General features: G+C 46.6%; 1 pseudogene; it reads left to right on the top strand.

Annotated features, from left to right (window-relative positions):
• Positions 1-11,145: 11,145 nt before the first annotated feature.
• LOC113932121 lies at positions 11,146-24,730 on the top strand (annotated as a pseudogene).
• The last annotated feature ends 510 nt before the right edge of the window (positions 24,731-25,240 follow it).

Here is a 25,240-nt window from a genome sequence, read left to right as displayed (position 1 = left end):
CACCGACCTCGGCCACCGCCAGGCTCCATTGCTGCTCCTCCATGGGACCCTTTCTAAGCGGCGTCTGCACCTCGACTTTCCAAGATCTACCAGCGGCCGCTGGGCTGCAGCAGAGAGCTTCCCTCAATGCTTCAGACGTGACTCTGAAAAACAGGGAAAAAAACCTTCTCTGGATTGTTGCCCGCGGAAGACAGTTTAAATTAACTTAAACCATTTCCTGCTCCCACCCTCATCTCGTTATCCTTTTTCACGGAGGCGAGATAGAGAAAACCTTTGCGGGAGAACCCACGGAAGACGCTTGTCCCTCTCTTCCCTCCAGCGGATGCCAGACCAGGAGATGCTAAAGTTTGCAGCCGGCGCGCGGCGGCTGGAGCGCGGGCCGCTGCAGCCCCGGCCGGTTGCTAGGGAACGCGCGGGCGGTGCGCGGGGCGGGGCGGGGAGGCCGGGCGCCGTCCCCGGGGAGGGTGCTGCAGTGCCGCGTACTGCCGCTAGGGTGCAGCAAGGCCCCGCGGATGCTCGGCGCTCGCTCCCCATTGCGAATGCCGAGCACGTCCCGGCCAGGCGGCGGGACGCAGAAGCCGGTGGCGGCGCGGCGACCCCGGCGCTGCGACCCCGGCGCGGCTCTGGGCGGCTGGGGCCGGAGGGCGTCGGCCTGAGACCGTCTTTTCCCGACCCTCAGCTCCGGCGGCCCTGGTCCCCTAGGATCAGAGCTCGCCCAGGGCGGCTTCCGTTCCCGTTCATCTCTCCCGTAATACATTAACTCATCCTTTCTCCCTTCATTCCTTCAACCCCTCCCCACACTACTCTCCCTCCCTTTCTCCCTCCCTGACTTTTCTTCCCTTCCTCCCTTCTTCCTTCCTTTCCACCCGCCCACCCACCACCCATCCATTCTTCTATCCATCCATCCATCCATCCATCCATCCATCCATCCATCCATCCATCCAACCAACCATCTTTCCAAATTCTTCCCTCCCTCCCTCTCTTCCTTCTGGATTCTGGAGTCAGACTAACCTCAGGTTCCCCTGCCAGGCACACGTCTCTGGGCAGGTTGTTAAATTTTCTGCCTCGTCCCTCGGGCCTCTAGGCAGTGAGGACACCAGGGCCAGCCTCACTCATGGGGCCGCTGTGAGGGTGTAATGACCCTCCACGGAGGAATCTTGCACAAAGCCTGGCAACCAGTGAGCGCCACGTGTGGGGAGTGGCACCTCACTCTGCTTCTCCACTCCTGCAACACCTTAGACCCACTTGGGGGAGCTTTTCAAACAAGGCTGGCCAGTCAGGGGAGCATCCTGCTCTTGATCTCGAGGTTGTGAGTCTGAGTTCCACCTTGGGTGTAGAGATTACTTACAAAAATAAATAAATAAAAATTTAAGACAGTGCTAATTCCTGGGCCTCTCCAGAAACTCTGGTGGGGCCCAGACACTGGCCCATTCTGCAAGCTCTGTAGCCCAGTGGAGACTTGCTGGGAAGACTATTTGATAGATGCCAACTAGTGCTAGGCTCTGTGCCAGGCGAACTGGGGGTGAGGTGGGGGAGTGGGGACTTAACAGCCTTCCTCGGTCACCTGTCTCCTCTCCTCCCGCTCCCTGGTTCCCGAGCCTCCAGCCTCTCTGCAGTATCGCCCTCCCCTCAAGGAACCAAGCACAAACACCTGCAGACCCTTGCACACACAGTCCCCCTGCCTGGGAAACACTGTACCTCCTGGGTGGGTGCCCCTTCTCTGGGCGGCCTTCCCTGGCCACACTCTACAGGCAGCCCACATCCCTTCCTCTGCACCCCTAAATCTGCTATCGCAGTGGCCTGTTTGGGAGCATCCCCAGGCCAGGTCCTGGATTTGAGTCTTCTGAGTGTCCCAAGCCTGGCCTGGAGCAGGCACTGATGTTTCTGCTATTAGGACTTGCTTTTTTTTTTTAAAGTTATTTATTTATTTGAGAGAGAGAGAGAACAAGGAAGAGGGAGAAGCAGGCCCCCCACTGAGCAGGGAGCCCCGATGCAGGACTCGATCCCAGGACCCTGGGATCAGGACCTGAGCTGAAGGCAGATGCTTAACCAACTGAGCCACCCAGACGCCCCAGGACTTGGTTTTGATCAAACCAGCTGACATGGTCACCAGCAAATCCAACCCCCTGTTTCCCTGGAATCGGCCCCTCCAGCTGCCCACTGACCCTTCTGGGAGAGACTGCTTCCGGGGTATGGCATCTCTTCTCTTGAGAGGGGAAATAGTAAGGTGTTTGGGTCCAGGAACACCCACTCAAAGGGAAAATGTCCTACTTCCAGCCTCTCATTGACCCAACATGTAGCTGGAGCTTGTAAACTTGCCAAAGCTCCTCCACTGACTTTTTGTTTGGTGCACACAGGGTTAATTTTCTTCCTAAAAAATAGTTGTCAACCTTAAAAAGCTGGCACATTTCAGACAAAAATGGGGATTTTCACCTTGTCTTGAAAAACAAGAGCTCTGGCAACATGCCAACCCCCCCAACCCCACCCCACCCCCAACCCTGCATATCTGGCACCAGTGGGCTAGAGGGAGGAGGGAGGTGGGGAGCTCGGCTAGGACTCTTTATTTTATGGGTGAGGAAGCTAGGGCCCAGAGAGGGCTGTGCACTTGGAAAGGGTCGCACATCAACTGTTGGGAGGTGCCTGGATCAGATAGCAGAGACATGGAGGAGAGGTTAGGTCTTATAAAGGTCTCTTCTGGGGAGAAACCTGAATGGAGAGGAATCTGAAAATCATGAGAAGGAGATGGGATTGCTAGGACTCTTTCATCTGAGACAAGAGATGCCTTGGCGAGTGAAGTTAGTTGTTTCCAGGTGGGAAGGGTATTCTGTGTGCCTTTAGGAGGTCGTGATACATCACAGCCAGTGTGTGCAGACACAATGCAAAGTGTATCTGAGTAGCATACTTCATAACAGCCCAAAGAAATAGACATATTCATAACTCTCCTTTTGATAAGAAACGTAGGCTCAGAGGGGCTTAGCAAATTGCTTGGCATCACTGTGCTGGACTTTACTATTGGCATGACTATTTTGCTTTTTTTCTCCTTCCTGAGGACCCAGAAAAGCACATTTCTGAGCCCCTTGCCGTTGGGCAGGGCCACTGGACTCATTCTGGCCAGTGATACGTGGGTGGAAGTGAGGGGTGCCTGTTCTGGGCTGAAGCTGGGAAAACCTTTCTATAATTATGGAGTCTGTTCCTCTCTTCCTACCCACCCATCCAGGTGGTGGACCGGGCTTTGTTGAGGTGGTGGGACCACAAGTTCGAAGGAGTTAGCACAAGGAGGACAGCCGCCCTGGCCGGTGGCCCTGACCTTGAGTAGATCGGCATAAAACTAACTTTTATTGGGGTAAGCCACTGAGATTTGGGGGTGTTTGTTACCATGGCAGATCCCAGCCAACATTGAAGAATACATCACAGAGCTAGGAGGCTGAGTGGCTGGGATTTGAACCCACACCTTTCTGACAGAAGACTCTTATCTATTACTTTAGAAGCAGCATTCATAAGGGGCGGGGCTGCAGAATCCGCTGATCCAAAGACACCCGTGTCCCCCTTCATACACATTTTAACCTTTCTGAAATCAGGGTTCATCTTAGAATCCACAGCGTCTCGCAATCATTGTTGGCCTGGTGACAGTGACACGGTTGCCTGATAATTTCCGGCAAGATATAAAAAAGAAGCACCAGCATCAAAACTTGAAGAGTGAGTGTCTACTTGAAACAAACTCTCTGGGACACGGTGGCATGTTCTTTTAAGAAGTGTCACACCACCTACACTCTTGATGTCCCAGAAGAGGATATTGTGTGAAAAACGCAAACATCAAGGAGTCTGAGATGACAAGAGATTCACAAGAGTTGGACTCTGAATGGGAAGAGGTTTTAGGCTAACTTGACCAATTTATTTTGCTGAGATTTTCCATTTTATATAGGTACAATGGCAATAGAGGATAAAAATCTATGTCTAAATAAGTCTAAATGAGCCCTTTCAATAGATATAAAATAAAAATTCGAAGTGATAATAAAGCATCATGTCTTGGTTTAATTGGTAGTGTTTTTTCTTTCTTAGTGGTACATAAAGATGCACCCTTCAATCGATGGCATCTTATATTTGTGGAAATATAGTCCCCATGGATCCCAGCAGGCGGAATTGCCACGACAGGAAACCTGGGGCCCCTGCATAGCCTGCTCATGTGGAGGACTTGGCACCATCTTGGGCGCTCCATTTTTCGGGTCTCTTCTGCGCTGCAGGAACCTAGCTTTGACTTTCTTCTCTGCAGATTCTCTTTCTGACAGCTTCTGGTTTATGGCTCCTCAGTGGCCCTGATAGAGTTCAGGATAAATGCAGGCTCCACAGAGGGAATGAGGAATCTTCCAAATGTAATAAAGAGGAAGAGAGACGCTGCCCAGGCCCCTTCCAGGGAAATCAAGTGAAATTCCTGGAATGAAGATGAAGACAGCTGGTGTCTTTTTCTGTCTGTCTGCCTTCCTTAGTGTCAGGGGCCTGGGCTGTGGCTGTGGCTCAGACAGCGACTCTGCAGGACCAGACCTGGGGAGGGGGGCGCTGAAAAGGAAAAGGGCAGGAACTACTAATTCCAGTCCTTTCCTGTCCTCATCCCTGCTCCGTGTTGTACCTGCCAGTGTTCCTGTCTCTGACCGTATCAGTCAGGGCAGGCCGTGTCATGATGCGGTAACAAACATCCCCATATCTCAGTCAGTAGCTTGTGACCACAAAGGTTTCAATTTCCATCATGCTTTCTGCCCCTCACAAGCCCCTCTTCACGCGGGGACCTGGTGGACAGAGCATCCACCATTTAGGACATCCCAGATTGTCTACTTAGTAGTGACATCTATTACTTCTGCTAGTACATCATGGCTAACCCAAGTCATATGGCCACAGCTCATGTAAAAGGAAATGCAATCTTACCACATAACCAGAAGACCGAGAAGAAGAATATTTCTGAAAAACCCTATTGACTGTCACATTGACCACATCCCTGTTTCTTGCCAGGACTTGTCTGTGACCACTCTCATTGCTGGCCATACTCTGTCCCTCACAGTCTCCTCATCCCTGATCACGTGCCCATGAGAAACAGTGCTTCTGAGGCCGTGAGTCCTGGCATTTGCTTCTGGAAATGTAGACCTAATTCTGTTCTTCTCCTCTGACACCTGCCACATCATACGCTTATTTCCATGGCTGATTGCCCTGCTGGGCTGTGAGCTTTCATTCTATAGGACGATGGCCATTCATCCTGTGCCTCCTGTGCCCAACACGAAGCCTGGCAGGTGGTGAAGAGGTGAGCATTTGGAAGAAGAATGGGTAATTAAATGAAAAATACAATGAGCCTGTGCAAGAATGAAGTTCTCCTTATGTGGGGGCGTCCATACAGCCTAAGCTGGAATCCCACTCTCTGACCTTAGATCGGCAATGTCAGAAATGCCCAGGGATCTCAGTGTGTGTGTGTGTGTTGGGGGGTGTGTGGAGACCCTGGTACTTTGGACACATCCTTAGGAGCTGAGCTGTGGCCTGGCTAAGAAAAGGCAGGTTTGGGTAGGTGGATCTCCATGTGTCATCTCATTCCTGAGATTCCTGAGAGAGGTTGTCACCAGATCAACACAGTTGTTCGATTTAGACCAACGGTTCTCAACCTCCCTGCCCCCCTTCCCCCCATGGCAAATGGCATCCACATGATTGCCTTGTTATGGGACATAGCCAGCCTATGATCAGAGGCGCAGACAAAGCAGACCCTGGGTTACATGCAATCCCCAGTAACCCGCTGTGTATCCACTGCTTTCTTTCTCTGCAAGGAAGCTGATCTGTAAGCAAGTGAGAGAGAGTAACTTTTTTACGGGATGTTTTTCTCAGGACACTTTTTGGCCACAGGCCATATAGAACCAATTAAAACGTCTTGTGGAAACAAAAGGGAGTTTTGTTTATCCAAAAGTTTCAAGGTAAACGACTTCAGGCACACCTGCATCAAATGATGTGGCCAGGTGTCTGCTGATGAGGTTCCTCTGTTCAAAAGAACACACTGACATTTATTGAGCATTTGCTTTGTTCTGGGAATTGTGCTAACACTTTACATCGTGTCTCATCACATTTAATGCTCACAACCCTACGAAGTAGGTTCTATTATAAATTACAAGACACAGCTGAGGAAATGAAAGCTCAGAGACGTTTAGTAACGTGCCCAAGGTCACACAGCCAGTAGGTAGCAGAGGCAGAATTCCATTGCTGTCTCACTCTGGCTTTCCTTTTGGTTCTCGTTATGTTCCCACTTCCAGCTTGAGATATGTATCCCACCACATCCCTGATTCTCTCGTTCAGATTCCAGGAGGCAGGTTCCCTGAGGGGCACCATTTCAGTCCTTAGGAGCCCCAGGACTAGAGATGTTGTCACCTGCCATTGGCCCCCTTTCCATGAGAAGCTCCGCACATCCCTTGCCACCATCTCCTAGCACCACTTGTAGTGGAGGACTCCACCCCTTCTCTTCCCTGCCCCTGCTGATTGGACCAACAGTGGCCACGTGACCCGAGAGCTGCCTATCTATAGGCTGGTCCACCACCTATCATGGTGTGGCTTGGCTGGGGTTGGCCAATCAGATTCTCTCCTGCAATTTAAACTCAGACTCAAGGAAGTTCCAGTTGCTGGTGGCGTTGAACTTGGATGCCGAGTAGATTAAAGGTTGGAGCGTCAGTTTTGGACAGCTGAGTCCCAGAGGAAGCCAGGCGGCTGACACGGGAGGTCTCGGCCGCAGCAGAAGGCAGAGCAGAGATGCCATGAAGGAGCGACTTTCTAAAGGTGAGAAGCTAGAGGTCTCTGCTTTGCCCTTTCATGCACGGTACCAACCCTTCCTACAGCTCTGGGATGCTTTCCGCACCCATCTGTGGACGGAAGCATTTCCTGTCCTCTTCCTTCGGTGCAGAAGTTCAGAGAGCTCAGTCGAAATAAATCAGATGGCATTGAAGTGAATGCAACCAGTGGTTTCTGGACTCCAATGCTGCGTGTCAGGGACTGTTGCCAGGTTCCGTGAGTAGGGCTGGGACCTGTCGGGAGGTGTGGACTCTCGCCCCATTCCTGACTTGTAAGGTTTGCTGAGGGCTTTGCACATAAATCAGGCTCTGTCGTGTCTGTTCTTCTCTGATCATGGGCTGGATATGTCCGTGGGGCCAAGGCACTCATGTGGAGGTCATTTGCCATGGTCAGGTGGTGGTGGTGAGAGTGGGCAGGGAGGTTGAGACCCACTGGGCTAGACTGACCAGCTGTGTTGATCTGGTGACGCTCTCTCTCAGGTCTTTGTGAGGTCCAGAGATTGGGTCAGCTGTGTGTACAGGCCTTTCTAGACCCGTGACCTGGGGAAGACGGTGGGTTTTCTCCTTCCCTCCAAACCCCACAATGGCCAAGGTTTGAGCCGAGAAAGGGAGGAGAGGGTGCCGACTGGCCCCTACTGCCCTGGCCATGCAGACTCTTGGAGTGTTCAGCCAGCCTGAGGTCTTCTCTATGGGGATCCAGCAGTGAGTCAGAAGCCCATGACCTCTCCTGGGTGCCGGGAAACATCTGGTACGCCAGGACCGAGGATGCTCTCTTCTCTTTCTTTCCTTCATACCTTTTTCTTATTTTCAATTACACAAAACAGTGTTGGAAAGCACACACACGGAGTTTAAAAAATGACAATAAAATAAACACCCAGGTTGAGAAATAGAACATTACCAGTGGAACCTCCTAGATGCTCTTCCTCAATTACAAATTGACCCCCTTTCCAAAAATTACCACCATCCTGGATTTTGTGCTAATGTTGTATTCATTTTTGCCGCCATCTGGTGTACTGTTGTATGAAATGACTACAGATTATTTATCCATTCTGTCGGACGGACACATGGATTGCTTTTCGTTTTGGGGGATTATGAGCATTCTGGTATAGTTGTTCACAGGTTGATCTAGGTACGTGCCTGGGGGTAAGACTGTCGGGTCGGAGTGGGGTTTTCTTACCTAAAACTTGAGAGGGAACTCCAGCGTGGTTTCAAAAGTGGTTGGACCAATTTGCGCTCCACCAGCAGTGTATGAGAATTCCTGTCATTCCAGTTGCTAGCATTTGCTAATATATTACTTTAAAATTTTTGCCCATATGCTTGGTGGGAATTGACATCTCATTGTGGCTTTAATATACATTTTATGCCTACAAATGAGATTGAGTATCTTTTATATGTTTATCAGTTGTTTGCATTTCCTTTTCTGGAAAATTCCTGTTGGTGTCTTCTGCCATTTTTTTTTCCTGATGGGTTTTGTCTTCTTCTTACCAATTCGTGGGAGTTCTCAATATAATTTGAACAACAATACTTTGTCAATTTGTTTTATATGGTGTAAATATTTTCTCTTACATGGATACATGCTTGAAAAAATTCATGTATGGCTGATACTAAAGTTCCACTTGAAATCCCCCTGGATCCATCCCCCTTTCTCTCCAGATGTAGCAACTTTCATCAGTTACATGTGTTTTCTTTCAGCTGTTTTCTATGTATTTGTGCACACGTGCACATGCACACCCACATGCACGTGCACACACATGCATTCCTATAGGAATAGTGTATGTTGTTTTCTTCAGTTTGTTCCAATACATATGGGATTATACTGTGCTTATTATTCTATGACACTCTCATGTCATTTAATATGTCTTGGGCTTCCTCTGTCTATGGTCATTCATCTTGATCTAGCTCATTCTGTTTATCTGCTCCATAGTATTCCATAATATGATTGTATTATTTTAATGTAGTCATTTCTAAATCTAGAGACATTTAGACTGCTTCCAGATTTTCACTATTACAGGTGATACTTGCAGTGACCACCGCTGTTTATGCCTCCTTGGGCCTGAATATGAATAGTTCTCCAGGATACTCACTTAGCAGTGGCTAAAATAATACACCCTTCAAAATTGTAAGAGGCAAAATAAAAATAAAAGAAAAAGAAAAAAAAAAAGGGGCACCTGGGTGGCTCAGTTGGTTGAGTGTCCAACTCTTGATTTCAGCTCAGGTCATGATCTCAGGGTCCTGAGGTTGAGCCCTGCCTCAGGCTGGGCTCGGCACTCAGCAGGGAGTCTGCTTGAGATCCTCTCCCCCCCCCGCCCCCCACCACCTCCTGCCCTCTCTCTCTCTTAAAAATATATAAATAAAATAGATTGCAATAGGTGCTGTCAAATTGCACTCCCTAAACCTACCAGTTTTCATTTCCAGCAACACTAAACACAAAAAGTACCCATTTCTCCACGCTGTTGACTCAAGCCTGGATACTTTAGGCCGGAAGGGTTTTTTTTGCCCATTTGATAGATCTGAAAGGGTTTGTCATTGTTTTTAAATTCTAGTCCCGTGATACTTTGCTGGGTTTTCACATGTTAGTCTGTCCTTATTCTTTGCTGTGTATGAATTGCGTTTTCTATACTTTGTCCATTTTGCAATTGGGTTATTTTACGTTTTCTTGTTGATGGATAGATATGAATTTTTTGACAGTTAATTATGCCGAAACCATTTCTCCACCCACTGGAATTTCAGCTGAGAACTCTTACCTAGTTTAGTTCAACATAGTAATTTTCCAAGGGATCTCTGTTTCCCAGACCAGCATGGTCAGGGAGTGATGAACGAACTGAGGCGCCCCAACCCAGATAAATAGTGGACCCCAGGGGGGTATAAGCTCGTGTTGCTGCCTGGTCTGTCCCCAAAGAAGGGGGTGGAGTGTCAGATGCCTGGAGCTCAGTTACCTGGGATGGCATACGTGTCGTCTCGAGAGCCACCACTTAGTGTGGGCCTACTCTGTCCCAGTCACCGCACAGACACCTCTCTCCGCTATCCCTACAGCCTCCCTGGGAGATGCACATTATTATCCCCATCACATAGACAGGAAAACTGGGGCTCAGGGAAAGGAGATCTAGCAGCTTCACAGCAACCTTGTAGCTGGGCCAGGATTCAAGTGTGGCTCTGCCTTACTTGAAATCTCATTCTTGCCGTTGCAACATAGTGCCCTCGCAGAGAGGGTTGTCCATAGCATGAGTTGCTAATATTCTTTCTTTATTGCTGCTGTAGCTAGTATTACTACCCCTATGACTAATACTACCGACAAATATTACTCTCGCTGCTACTCTTATTACTATTAGTATTATAAATGAACTCAGTAAACACTATTTTATTTTATTGAGATAAGAACACTTAACACGAGATCTATCCTCTTAATGAAAATTAAGGGTTCCGTGCATAATTGTTGACTGTAGGTACACTACTCAGGCAAAATGTCCTTCAAAATGAAGAAGAGGCAAAGACTTTAGTAGGGAGCAACACAATAACATGAGAAAATATGAAACTCGTTAATTCAGTCGACTCTTTGCACGTGCCAGACACAATTCTGGCAAACACAGACTTGCTCCTCACTATAAAGGAGCTTACATTTTAGTGGCTGATGATAAAGCCAATATTTTTTCAGTTCTACTTCTGCGCTAGGCACTGTGCTTGGTGCTTTATGGACATTATTTCGTGTAGGTCTCACAACCCCCCTGGGAGTTAGGCACTATTATTCATCTCTGGTCTTGACTCAAATGTCACCTCCACCAAGAAGCCTTCCCTGACTCCTTATGTAAATGGATCCCCCCCACCCCATTCTCTCCATCCTGATGCCCTGTGTGTTTCCATCATTGTTCCAAGCACATGTGATCATTATCTGTTGGTTGATGGTCTGTCTGCCCTGCTAGGACTGAAAGTGACCCATGTCTGTTGGACTTACCACCAAATCACAGGCCCCCAGGACAGCATCTGCCACATAGGAGGCAGCCGATCAACATCTGTGGAATAAATTCTCATCTTGTATATGGGGAGACTGAGGCTCAGAGTGGTGAGCAACTTTCCCAAAGTCATACTTCTAGGAGGGGCAGAAACAGGACTCCAGTCCTGGTCTTTCTGATTCCAGTGCCCAGTTTTTATTCACAGTACTATATAAGAACTTCCTGATTTGGGGCTGTGTCCTGGACTTGTGAGATGCCATTGGAGATGTGGTCACGTCAAAGTGCTGCCTCTTCACTGGCTTTATAAAAGCCAATCAGCAGACCAGGCTCACCTCTCAAAGCAGGTGTTCAGCAGACCAGGCTCACCTCTCAAAGCAGGTGTTTTGAGAGTCACCATGGGCTTCAAGAGGCCACGCCAGATTAACAAGGAAGATCCCACCAACCTCTCTGATGTGAGAGGTCACTGATCATTCTAGTAGTCTTAACGTCTCAGGGTCAGAGAGAACTTTAGGAAGTAAAACCAGTGAAAATCTTAGCAACATTCAGGCTCTGAGCTAAGGGGCTGGGTGCCTAGACACCCCAGTGCTGCTGTGAGCTGGGAAGGAAGGAGTTTGCTCCAGAGGTGGTGACTTTTCTGTTCTTCCATGTGTCCTGGTCTCTTACCTCAAGGTCTTTGCATAGGTATTGTCCCCACTGCTGGGAACACCCCTCCACTGCCATCCTCACTTCCTTTACCTGAAAAAATGACTCATAATCATTTATTGCCACTCAATTTAAATGTTACCTCCGTGGAGAAGCCTTCTAGGGGTCTGCAAGTCATGCCTGGTGATGCTCTGATGTGTTCCCATGGTATCCTGCACTTGCTCTTGGACATTCCAGACTCAGAGCAGGAAGCACCTCTCGTTCACCACAAGAGCTGCAGCACCCGGCTCAGCATCTGGGATATAGTAGGTGTTCAGGAAATACTAGTTGTATGAACATGGGATGTCTGACTACATAACTACCCTTCCTAACAGAGGTGACCCAAGTCCTCACTGGACCCAAATCCAACTGGAATAAGCAAAGGAGCAGAGAGGACTTGGGTCAGCTCTGTTTAGAAGGATGCATCTGTATAAGACTAGCCCTGGGTAGGTATGTGAGGGGCAGCAAGCTAGGATGACAGCTCTCAGCAGCAATCATACTTTGCAACACTTTGATCTTGGACTTCTAGCCCCCAGAACTGCTAGAAAATACATTTCTGTGTTAAAGCCACCCGGTCTCTGGTATTTTGTTGTGGCAGCTGCAGCAGACCTAAGACTGATTATTCCCCTCGGGGAAACTGAGCCAGCTCTCTAGCTGCTTTGCTGTAGCTCGGGCATCTTGGTTTATCATGAGGCTCTTTCTCAGGGATGGCTCACCTGGAGCCAGTGGCTATGGACAAGGAGAACCAAGCCACCAGCAATTTCCACCTTTGGAGCCCTTGCAGTCTGGAAAATGCATTTCCTATAAACCTCATTAGGGCCAAATACACAGCAATGTGCCTCTAATATATTTAGCTAACTATTTAATTGGGTTATTGGCAACAGTTTCAGAGGAGTCAAATTGAGTAACAACAGAGTATGTCTAACTATCAAGGAAAAAATTATAATGTGTCGGCGTGTAGGCACTGTGAGAGCATTGCCAAGTCTGTCATCAACATAGTCTACTGGAATCACTTTCTTCAGGTGGGGACCTTGTTTTGCTTTTCTGAAAGAAATGCTGCTGTAATTACATTCACTTTTAGAGCACCGTGAAATAAATGAGAAACCCCAAATACACTAATATTTCTCACCTTAAACTGCCTCCTGCAGATCTGGTTGCTTTACCCTTTGCAAAGGAGGCTTAGTTTTGGAAGAGCAGTGAGGGGACCATTTGCTGCTCTTTCGGACCCTTCCTGACAGCAGACGTCAGGGTCCAAATTGTGCCCTATGACACTGGTTAGCTGGGTCCCCCAAAACGTCACCTGTATAACCTATGGCCATCTCTAGCATGCCCTGCTTGGAGCCACTCACCCCCCACCCCCACCCCATTCCTAATCTGATACCAAGTTCTGTTGATTCTCCCTCTGTGGCAGATGCATTCAGGCCGGCTACCATGGACAGCTCCACTCCCTCTAGCGCCCATATTGTAAGTGCACTGTGAGGTCTCTGCTTCCTCCAAAGACCCAGAATATTTCCATCATTGTAAAAGTCCTATCAGACAGCTCTGCTCCCAAGCCTCCAAAGGTCACTCAGCTGTGTGCACATACTACCCAGATGTACAGGGGCGCTAACACGCCTGGGGGACTACTTCCAACCAATGGGTGATGGGAGATTCTCAGGCTCCCTGTCCTCCCGTGGGCCCATTTTGTCTCCAGTAGCAGTTCTGTTTGGTTCCTCAGCTGGTCCCCAGTGGGACTGAGTTCCAGATGCCCACAGGGGTCATTTGCTCTTTGGCATACCTTTTACTGGTTCATCTCCCTTTCCTGTCTTATCTTTGTTCTGGATCTGTTAGCTTTCTTTTTGTCGTACTGTCTTCATCTGATATTGGTGTCAGTTAAATAGTAGCCTCATAAAGTAAACCGAAAGTGTCATCCTCTTCTATTTTCTGGAAGAGGGATTGTGTAGAATTGTTATTTTTCTTTAAATATTTGATAGAAGTCTCCAGTGAAAGCCTCTGGGCCTGGAGACTTCTGGGACTTTTCAAATTACAGATTCATTTTTCTTAATAGTTACAGGGCTATCCAAATTACTGGCTTCACACTCAGTGAATTGTGTGCTTTTCAAGGAACTGGTTCATTTCATTTAAGTCATTTGTGCTTTTCAAGGAACTGTTTCATTTCATTTAAGTTATCAAATGTGTGTGTGTGTAGACTGTGCATGTTGTTTGTAGTATTCCTTTATTATTGTCCTTTGGATGCCTGCAGGGTCTGTAGTAGTATCTCTGCTTCATTCCTGATACTGGCAATTCGTGTCTTCTCTCTTTTTGTTTTTGTCAGTCTTCCTAGAAATTTGTCACTTTTATTGATTTTTTTCGAACCAGATTTATGTTTCATTGATTTTCTCTACTGTTTTCCTATTTTTAGTTTTGCTGATTTTTTTGTTTTTATCTATCTTCTGCTTTCTTGTAGGCTTATTTTTTTTTCTCGGTTCTTGAGATGGTAGCTGAGATTATTATTTTGAAAGTTCTACTCTTTTCTCATGTAAGCATTTATGTAAGCTATAGATTTTCTGTCAACATTTCTTTATCTGTGTCCACAAATTTTGTTATGTTGTATTTTCATTTTCATTCATTTCAATGTATTTTTAATTTCCCTTGAGACTTCCCCTTGGACTCATACATTATTTAAAAGTATATTGTTTAGTTTCCAAATGTTTGGAGGTTTTCCTGTTCTCTTTCTGTTATTCATTTCTAGTTTGATTCTACTATAGTCAGAGAACACACTCTATATGATTTAAATTTATTGAGGTTTGTTTTCTATTGTAGGAGATGGTCTATTTGGGTATATGTTTTGTGAGCCCTTGAAAAGAATATGTATTGGGCGCCTGGGTGGCTCAGATGGTTGAGCGTCTGCCTTCGGCTCAGGTCATGATCCCAGGGTCCTGGGATTGAGTCCCGCATTGGGCTCCCTGCTCCTTGGGAGCCTGCTTCTCCCTCTGCCCCCCCCCCCCCCCGTCTCTCATGAATAAATAAATAAAAAAAGTTAAAAAAAAAGAAAAGAATATGTATTATGCTGATATTGGGTGGAGTGTTCTATAAATGTCAACTAAATCTTGCTGGTTGATGGTGTTGTTGAGTTCTTCTACATCTTTACTGATTTTCTGACCAGTTAAGAGGGGGTGTTGATGTCTCCAATTGCGATTGTGTTTTTGTCTATTTCTCCTTTCAGTTCTATCCATTTTTGCTGCACATATTTTGTAGCTCTGTTGTTTGCTGCACACAAATTTAGGATTGTTATATCTTCTTGGTAGATGAATTCTTTTATCTTTATATGGTGTTCCTTTCTGTCTATGATAGTTGTTTTTGCTCTGGAGTCTATTTATCTGACATTAATATATCTTGCTGTTTTTGGTTAGGTTTTTCAGGATACATATCTCTCCATCATTTGACTTAAAAAAAATAAGAGATTTATTTATTTATTTGAGAGAGAGAGGGTGGGGAGAGGGAGAGGGAGAGAGAAATTCAAGCAGACTCCTTGCTGAGCACAGAGCTGGAAGTGGGGCTCTATCTCATGACTATGAGATCACAACATGAGCTGAAACCAAGAGTCTGATGCTTAATCAACAGCACCATCCAGGTGCCCCTCCATCCTTTTACTTTTAATCTACATATATTGTTACATTTGAAGGGAGGTTCTTGTAATGAACATGTAGTTAGGCCACTCTGTCAATCTCTGTCTTTTAATTGATGTATTTAGACTACTTATATTTAATGAGATTATTGATATATTAGGGGTTAAGTTTGCCTTTTTATTTTTTTGCTTTATGTTTGTTCTCTCTGTCTTTAATTTCTCTGTTTTCTTTTTCTTGCCTTCCTGTGGGTTACTTGAATAATTTTTAGAATTCCATTTTGATTAATTTATAGTGTTTTTGAGTGTATATTGTTGTATGCCTAAAATGTATGTATATATACACACAATGTATATATACACTATATACACATAATTTTTAAGTCTACTGGTACAGTGTTTCATTAGCTTAAGTGAAGTGTAGAAGCTTTCCTCGCTTTACATCCCTTTCCAATATGATTTTAAATATTTCTTCTATATACATTTAGAAACACATCAGATAGCATTATAATTTTTGAATCAACCATCAAACATAATTTAGAAAACTCAAGGGGAGATGAAAACATACTGCATTTACCCATATCTCTTTTATTTACTCTTTATTGTTCTTTCTTCCTCCTTGATGTTCCAGGACTCCTTTAATCATTTCCTTTCCATTTAGAGAATTTTCTTTTGTTGTTCTTTTAAAGTAGGCCAGATGGTGACAAATTCTTTTAGTTTTCCTTTATCTGAGAATGTCTTGATGTCTCCTCATTCCTGAAGGATATTTTTGCTGAATATAGAATTTTGGGTTGACAGTTCTTTTCTTACAGCACTTGAAAAATGTGCTACTTTCCTCTAGGCTTTGTGGCTTCGGATGAGAAATCCATGGTCTTTCAAATTATTTTCCCCATAGATAAAGTACTGTTTCTCTCACTGACTTCCAGTTTTTTTCCTTTGGTTTTCAGGAATTGAATATGATAAGTTTTGATGTGGATTTCTTTGGTTTTATCCTGTTTGCTGAGCTTTCTGCATCTGTGGGTTTATGTCCTTTGCCAAATTTGTTAAGTTTCCCATCTCCAAGTCCTTTTCAGCCCCACCCTCTTTCTCCTTTTCTGGGACTCCAGTGTTAGATCTTTGTTACAGTCCCAGAGGTTCTTGAGGCTCTATTCAATTTTACTTTATTTTATTTATTTATTTTTAAGATTTTTATTTTATTTTAAGTATCTCTACACCCAATGGAAGGCTCAAACTCACAACCCTGAGATCAAGAGTCACACACACCATGGACTGAGCCAGCCAGGCACCCCTATTCAAGTTTATAAAGTCTGTTTTCTCTCTGTTATTCAGACTGGATAATATCTATTGTTCTGTCTTCAAGTTCACTGATTCCTTCCTCAGTTTCCTCTTTTCTTCAGTTGAGCCCATTCATTGGGTACTTTCTTCTTCTTCTTTTTATTATTTAAAGATTTTATTTATTTATTTGAGAGAGAACAAGTGAGAGGGAGAGAGAGAACGAGTGGTGGGTGGTTGGTGAGGGAGAAGCAGACTCCCAGGTGAGCAGGGAGCCTGATGCGGGGTTCAATCCCAGGATCCTGAGATCATGACCTGAGCTGAAGGCAGACGCTTAACTGACTGAGCCACCCAGGTGCCCCTATTGGGTTCTTTCATTTATAGTATTTTTCAGTTCTAGAATTTCCAATTGGTTCTCCTTTATATGTTCTGTATCTTCTCTAAGACTTTATTTCTTTGCCAAGGCTTTCTATTTACTCATTTGTTGTAAGTGATTTTTTTTAAAAATTGCTCTTGGAAGCATTTTTATGATTGCTACTCCAAAATCTTTGTCAGATAATCATAACATGCCTGTCTTATCAATGTTGGCATCTATTGATTGCCTTTTTTTCATTCAAGTTGAGATCTTTCTTGGTATGATAAGTGATTTTTTTTAAAGTAGGCTTTATGCCCAATGTGGGGCTTGAACTCACAATCCTAAGATTAAGAGTTACATGCTCTACTGACCTGATCTAGCCAGGCACCCTGACAAGTGATTTTTAATTGAAACCTGCACATTTTTGTGTTATGTTCTGAGAATCTGAATCTTATTTAAATCTTCTGTTTTAGCTGGCTTCCTCTGACATTTCTCTGGCAGGGAGTGAGAGGGTCCTAACCTCATTACTGCCAGGTGGGGATAGAAGTCCAGGTTACCCATTTGTTGACACCCAGGTGGGAGGCTCCTTGTTACTTCTGGGCAGAGTTAGGAGTTCACCTCCTCACTAGGCCTCCATGGATATCTCGCTGGATGGGAAGTTTAGGAGTACCTCATTTTTGGTGCCCACTTGGTCTTCATGACACCATGGTCATGATGTCATCATTATCATTGGACAGTAGTGAAATTTCTGACTCAGGGGGCAGTGAGAAGTGTCTAATTACTGTCTGATTGAAGTTCAGGTTCTGTACATGGTCTCCATTGATACTGATGTGATGGGGAGCTCTTCACCACCCTCTGGGGTAAGGTTCCCTATTGGACCCTGGGAGAGATTGGGTTTCTTGTTCCAGCCTGTTAAGTGTGGTAGTCTAAGTTCCCCACTAAGCCTTCCTGGCATGGGGTGGGGGACAGGCCTAGCACTCTCTGTGGTGCTTGGCTGCCCTAGAGTGGTTATTGTCCACACATTTTCCGCCTTGTTAGGTTGCCCTTTCACATTCCTTTGGCTAGAAAGAACCAGCTTCTGTTGGGACTTTTTGTCTATGACTGATGATATTTCTGGATTGTTGCCTTTTTCAGCCCTAAGTCGGGGATATATGAGGCAAAAAGAAAACCCAGGGAACTCACTGTCATGTCTTGCCTTGGGTCCCAATGTCCTTAGCCATTCTGCCTCCTTCTCTTCACCTTTCCGAGTCCCATGATTGTTTTATATATATAGGCCAGGGCTTTTCCGGAGAGCTGAGGAGGAAGACTAGGGAAAAGAACACCTACTTCATCCTCCTGGAAGCATGTGTTAATAGATAATATTTCAGTGCATATTTTTAAAAATCAAAGTTACTGCAAAAAAAATCCAAGATGAACAAAATTCAAGCATTTTAAATGAAGATAGGCTCAGTCTTGTTGACTTTCCCTTTTGTTTTCTGTTCTCGTATGGCTTGCCACAGCACTGCAACTGGCCTTACCTTTATTGAAAATGGTTTCATTTTGTGCCTCATGTAATTTTTGCATTAATTTTGATTTTTTGAAGTATTGCATAAAAATGTTTATGGTGAGGGGTGCCTGGGTGGCTCAGTCAGTTAAGTGTCTGACTCTTGATTTTGGCTCAGGTCATGATCTCAGGGTCCTGGGATGAAGCCAACTTTGGGCTTCCTGCTCAGTGGGGGGTCTACTTGTCTCCCTCGCCCTCTGCCCCACACCTGCTTGCATCCTCTCTCTCTCAAATAAATAAATAAATCTTTAAAAAAATGTTTGTTGTGATTTTTGAGTTTTTTTGAGCCCCCTAAATATTATCCCAAGGCAAATGCCTCAGTTGCCTTACCCTGGTTCAAGTTCTGGTCCATGTGGCCTTTTAAACCACCCCGCCTGATACGGCCCTTTGGCTGGGGGAACATGTGTTTGTGATGAGTCCAGCTGCCTGAGTGTTGGTGGGCAGATCTCCTCTTTCCAAAGCCCTGCCCTTCTTGAGAGCAGAGGCACCTGGGGTCAGTGCAGGGATAGCCGCTCTTTCTGGCTACAGTAGGACTTCGAAAAATCCTCAAAGGCTGCCAAAACTGGTGACACAAATTGCTAAAACTTCAAAAATAGAACAGAAACAAAGATTGAGTGAATTAATTGCCTAGTAAATTGATCATTTGGCAAATTGATTTTCGGTGCATTTGGGAGCATCCTTTGTGAGGTCCCTGCGGCTATGAGCCTGAGGGTGTCTCCGGCGACTCCCTTGCCTTCCAAACAGCACTCTTCCTGGGTCTCCATCATTTTGTCTACACCTGGGCAGGTAGGCAGGAGGTAACATCAGAATGTCCCATGGCTTGTGAAGGAAATGAAGGGACCAAAGTGGCAGTCACTAAGAAGCAGGAGGCCCTGCCTATATGGCTGCTACATATAGGCAGGGCCTCTTTGAGGAGGTGACCATTGGAGAAGGAGCTGGCTGTGGGAAGAGCATTCACAGCAGAGGGAACAGCATGTAGGAGGGGATGCAGTGGGGTGGAGGGAAACAATTGCTAGTTTGAACCCTTCCTCTGCCACTTTTGAGCCTGGTGCCCTTGGCTTGGGCCTGTGACTTCTTGGAGCCTTAGTTTTATCATCTTTAAAATGAGGATAATACCTACCTGTGAGGGCTGATACGAGGAGAAAAGAGATTAGAGCTGCTGGGGACTGATTTGGATCCCACTGCCTGCAAATGCATATGTTGAAGCCCTAAACCCAACATGACTGTGTTTGGAGATAGGACTTCTGGAAGGTGTAAAGTGAGGTCATAAGCATGGGATCTTTAATGGGATAGGGTTGGTGGCCTTAGAAGAAGAGCAAGAGCACTGTGAGCATGCATCAAGGAAAGCCCACATCTGAAGGCCAGGAAGAGGGCTCCCACCAGAACTGGCCATGCTGGAGCCCTGATCTCAGACTTGAAGCCTCCAGAATGGTGAGAAAGGACTTTTCCACATTGAAGCCTGCCGGTCTATGGTATTTTGTTATGGCAGCCTGAGCTGGAGACTGAGACAAGGGTTGAGCATGACCTGTTACTCATTTCTTAAATCATGGAATCAACATGTATTGAGCTCTCCCACTTATAAGCATGGGGTGTCATTCTAGTCGCTGAACAAATCCCCCAAATCTCTGCCCCTGCAAATTAGTGGGAAAGACAACAATGGATGTTGCTTCATGAAGAGGGGAAACTGAGCCAGGGCTAAGGGATGGGAGAAGTGGTGAGAGGCTGTAAGTTTAAAACAGAGTGGTCACTGGGGTGCCTGGCTGACTCAGTCAGTGGAGCGTGTGACTCTTGATCTTGGGGTTGTGAGTTCAAGCCCTACGTTGGGGGTAGAGGTTACTTAAAAATAAAATATTAAAAAAAATAGAGTGGTCAGGGAGGGCCTCCTTGAGAAGGTGATATTTGTGTGGAGATCTGAAGGAAGCAAGGGTATAAAAAGTATCTCAGGGTGGGGGACCAGCAAGTGCAAAGGCCCTGAGGCAGGAGTGTGCCTGGGGAGGCGAATGTGACAGAGAGAAATGAGCAAGCAGGAGGGAAGTAGAAATGAGCTTGGAAAGGTCACTGTATGGACTTTTTATCAGAGAGGTGGAAGGCAAAGTAGGAGTTTGAGCAGAGGGGGAATGTAGCGGAGGGGTTTAACACCTCAGTCTGGCTGCCATGCGAGAAGACACTATTGAGGGCCCAGAGTTGGCTGGAAGCATGGAGACCAGAGGGGCCGCTGCAGTGAGTCAGCTAACAGACACTGGTGGCTTGGACCAGGGTGGGAGAGGAGGCTGCGAGAAATGGCATCCTGGATGGACCTTGGAGGTAGATCCAGTAGGGTTTGCTAATGAATCAGATATGAAGGGTGAGAGATCCTTGCAGGAGTGAACTTGTCCAGCCCTTGGGAGATAGCCCCTGACCCCAGAAGCCCCTCAGTGTGTTTCGGTGGCCCTGGTGGTGAGGAGATTGCCTCCAATGCCCCTGGCATTGGCCATTGAACAAGAATGGTGGTGCCGAGCAGCTCTAATTGCTTTGAGTATTTGCATCAGAGGAAAAACCAGCTCTCTTTATAAAAAAGAGATTAGAAGGAGATGCTCCATGGACATAGCAGGCAGGGCTGGGATGCAGGGGGCATGCCAAAGGGTCGGTGCCTGTAGGATACAGGTAAGGGAATGAGAGCCAGGGTGCATGATAGTCATGGTCACAGGCTGCAGACTTCCTTGGAGCCACAACTGGACACACATTGGAAAGGGGGCAGGGACTTCACCTCGATCATTCTTCAGGGCTGATGCCCTCAGCTCCTGGAGCTATACAGCTGCCCTGGGCCTCCAAGCAGATGCCCCTCCTAGAGGCAGCCATGGCCAGTAATTGGCTGGCTGGGGGACGCAAAAGTCTGGTCCCTTTGTCTCAATTCCGGGCAACTCTGGGGAGCCATTTGGCTCCAGAGCTCAGGGTGGGACAGAAGGCAGCCTCACTTGCAACCACACTACAGTTCAGCTTGGCTCTCCACCAAATCCTGCCTTCCTCGCTTCCTTCTGGTGTGTCTCCCCAGAGCTCCCCACCCACCTCACTGAGCTGTACCTCCCAATCTGTTTCCAGGGACCCCCATCTAGCACAGTGGGCTGCCATGGTTTCTGACAGCTCCATTGGGTACTCCCCTGACAATTCATCTTGTCTGAGACGGAGTCCGCCATCCTCCCTGCCTCTGGTCTTCCTCATCCAGGGAATGGCATCGTCCCCTACCCAGTTGCCCAAGCCAGAAACACAGGGGTTTCCCTGATACAGCTTCTTCCTTTACCTTGTCATTATCCAGTCCATCATCACGCCCTGTTGGCTGCCCTTAAATCTCTTTCTTTGTGTCCATTCCAGTGGCCAGCCACCACCATCCCCTGCTTAGACAGCTAGATCAGCCTCTTCACAGGCCTCCCTGCCTTCATCCCGGTCTTCCTCCAATCTGCTCTTCCTAGACTGAATACATTCTAAAAATACAATTCAGATTTTTTCTACCTCTCTCTTCATGTTTCCCTATATACATATATGTGAATAAAATACATATATTATATGCATGTAATGTGTATATTATGTGTAAGGTATATAAAATAAATACATGTGATATGTGCCTGTTTATTCCATCTATTCAGACAAAGGTGATTGTGTGGTTATGTAGTTGATTCTATATTCCATATAATATGGCCATAAGCTTTGCTCTCTTTTCTTATTGAGGAATCATTTAGATATAGTAAATGGCACAAATCTTAAGTATTCATCAGCTTGATGATTTTTTTTTATGTAACCACCACCAAGGAAGAAGATATAGAACATTTTTGTAATATCCCAAAGGGCTCCCTTGTGCCCTCTCCCAGCTGTTACTCCCCAAAGATAACCCATATTATAGTCCCCATCACACTGATACATTTTCTGTTAAATGGAATCGTATAGTGTGTACTGCTTGGGGTATGGCTTCTTTCGCTAAATGTTATACTTGTGAGATCCATCTACGTTGTGGGTGGAGGTAGTTCATCCTTCTGCTGCAGCTTAGCAATAATCCATTGCATGAATATACCACAATTTATCCATCCTCCTGCTGATGGAGATTTGGGTTGTTTGCAGTTTGGGGTTGCTATGAACATTTCACATATTCCTTTAGGTGGACAGAAGAAATCATTTGTCTTGGATGTATACCCAGCAGTGAAATTGCTAAGTCAAGGGGCAGGGGTCCATTTAGCTTTGGGAGATAGGCCAGTTTCCCAAAGTGGTTGTACCATTTCACACTCCCACCAGCAGAGGATGAGAGCTCCCATTGCTGCACAGCCTTGCCACCGTCTGGTATTATCAGGCCTTTAATTTTAGCCATTCTCGTGGGGATGTAGGATTCCTGGTGTGGTTTTATTTTTTTTATGTATTTTTTAAAGAGAGAGCAGGGGATAGGGAGAGGGGGAGAGAGAGAGAGACCCTCAAGCAGGCTCCATGCAGGGCTCAATCTCACAACCCTGAGATCATGACCTGGGCCAAAATCAAGAGTTCCGTGCTTAACTACCTGAGCCACCCCGGCGCGCCTGGTGTGGTTTTAGATTGCATTCCTGTGATGACGTGGGCCCCAGCTGCAGTCTTTTTACCCGGCAACCCACCACCTTCCATCTCATTGGCCCAGCGTGTATACTTGACTGTAACCTGGGCCAATCAGAATTGGGAAGTGAGACTCCAAGATGTTCACGAGGCTGCCGAGAGCTTGCAGAAGGCCTTCAAACTAGGGAGCTAAGAGGCGGCGGTCTCCCTGCGGAGAAGCCAGAAAGCCAGTCCGTGGAGGGAGAGGGAAGCAGACACGGGAGGGGACAGGACAGTGAGACATCTGAGTGCCGAGAAGAAGCAGGCACCGAGAGAACCGTCCTCCGCTGGCCCCCACGCTGTGCCCCCACCTGTGACAGACCCCTCTGTCCTCAGTAAGCTACTCCTTTGTCACCTCTCCTCCTACGCCAGCTCTTGGAGTGGATTTTCCCCCTCGCAACGTATTTTCTCAACGTTTTTGCCTCCTTTCTGTCTTTCCCCCTTGTTCTTAGCATGTCTTTTTGAAAATGTCAGCCTCTTGCTCGGGGGAGGGGAAGGGAGAGGGAGGCTAGCATTTATTGGTGTCTCGCTGTGTGTCAGGCCCCAAAATGGGCATCATCTCAGATGTGTTACACGCAAGCCTGTGAGGGAGGGACTGGTGTTACCCTGTTGCACAGATGTGGGGAGGTGAGGCACAGAGAGGGTAAGGGCCTGGCTCAGAGGTGGCTCAGCAGGGGGCGCACTCCCAGGCTGGTCTGACTCTGAAGCCTCTATTCTGCCAGGCTCCGTGCCCTTTGTCCATCAGTGAGTCTGAGTGTTAAAGATGGGACAACAGTTGCCTTTGTCACCGTTTGCAGAGTTTGTGTGCCCCGCCCTCACCCCAGGACCCCGGGCCGTTTAGGTTGTGTTACAACAGAGGAGAGCAGCTCCTCACGGGACTCTAGAGATGCCCTCCATTCAGAATTTCCTCCCATTCATATCTCCCTTCCAGCCATGCCTTGTTCCAAGTGCTCTTTGAGAGTAACATCATTTACTTCCAGAAAGTTCTTCCTTGGATGCAACTAAAATCCCAGATGGCACTGTAGTGTCAAGGGGGAAAATGTACTATGAAGTCACATAGACTTGGGTCCAAATCCCGTTCTTCTCAGTGATGAGCTGAGGAACCACAGGCAAAGATTGGGCCTCTCTGAGTCTGTTTCCTTATCTATAAAATGGGGCTGATGAGTCTTACAGCAGGGAGTTTTTGTAAGTTACTTAAGTAGGTTGTGATCTTCCTGGGTCGCAGGCTCTCACCACTGACTTCCCTGCTCGCTGTCATCCTGTGACACCTAAGCTAGCTACCCCTTCCTCCTTCCCTCTACCCATCGCCTCAGCCTGGTGACTCAGCCACCATGTTCCAAGGTGCACTCCCAAGGTTTCCACGCATCTGACTGTGACTGCGACTTGACCGCGGGAGTGAACTGCACCAGCGTGTCCAATGTAAGAAACTGTGCCGGCATTGAAGACATCGTTAGGCAGAGGGCCGAAGCTGATACAGACACCTTGGCACTGGTATTGGAAGCTCCAAATCAAGAAAAGGTTTCAGACAATGACATGAAGTTAATGGATTTACATGTTGAACTTGGAATTCCCGAATTCGAGTGAAGCTGTGGAGGAAAGATGACTTCTGGCGAATGGGCATCATGTACGCTGAGATCTCAGTCATCCTGGGGACCCTGGTGTCACTTCTTGTGCAAAAGATGGAGTGAGCTTTTCTCCAGGAAACTTGGGAGTAGAAATATAAAGCTGTGGCAAATGAGTGGTGTTGATAGGAGGAGGCTGTCACCCTAGAGATGAGTGAGCCAAGTTCAGCTAACTTTTGCACTGAGGTCCCAGAACTGCTTTACGAAAGCGACTCCACCCTCCCCTGCGGTCACACTCGGTATGCCTGTGGACGGCCCCCTTGTCGGAGAGCATCAGATTGCAGAAAATAAAGCTAAGCTCTCTGAGAACTCCTTCTAAGATGCCAGCATATACTTAAGAATCTTCTGTCACGAGTGTGTGCCTCTGAGTACCATTTTCCATAAATAACGATTTTCCCCCCTCCATTCTCTACAAGAATCCAGTCCAAGTGAGATCTAGTCTTGTTAATCTAGAAATACTTCTGCCGTACCTAGAAATACTCCTTAGGATTTTTAGAACAAAAGGGGTTTGACTCTAAATGCAGTTTTAAGACTTGTTTTCAGTTTAAAGGAGTTATTTGAATTTCAAAAGCAAACCAAGGGTTAAATAAGTAAAAGTAAAGCTTTTTTTTTTTTTTTTTTTGTTTAGCTTTACCCTTGACACATAAGATGCCAATACATAGTAATCGTTTTTCCTATTTTTATAGTTTCTTTTGTCCAGGGAGTTCCCGTTACCTGTCTCTGCATGGCTTAATGGTCTCAGTCTGGTTGCTGTACCCCGACATACCCCTGACCCCTCTGAAACACTTCCTCAGCAAGGCAAACCTCTCTGTGAGAATTTCAGGACAGG

The sequence above is a fragment of the Zalophus californianus genome, chromosome 10 (assembly GCF_009762305.2).
Source record: "Zalophus californianus isolate mZalCal1 chromosome 10, mZalCal1.pri.v2, whole genome shotgun sequence".
In the NCBI taxonomy this organism is placed as follows: domain Eukaryota; kingdom Metazoa; phylum Chordata; class Mammalia; order Carnivora; family Otariidae; genus Zalophus; species Zalophus californianus.
The sequence above is the reverse complement of the archived record's forward strand: the minus strand, read 5'-3'. Positions and strand labels throughout refer to the sequence as shown.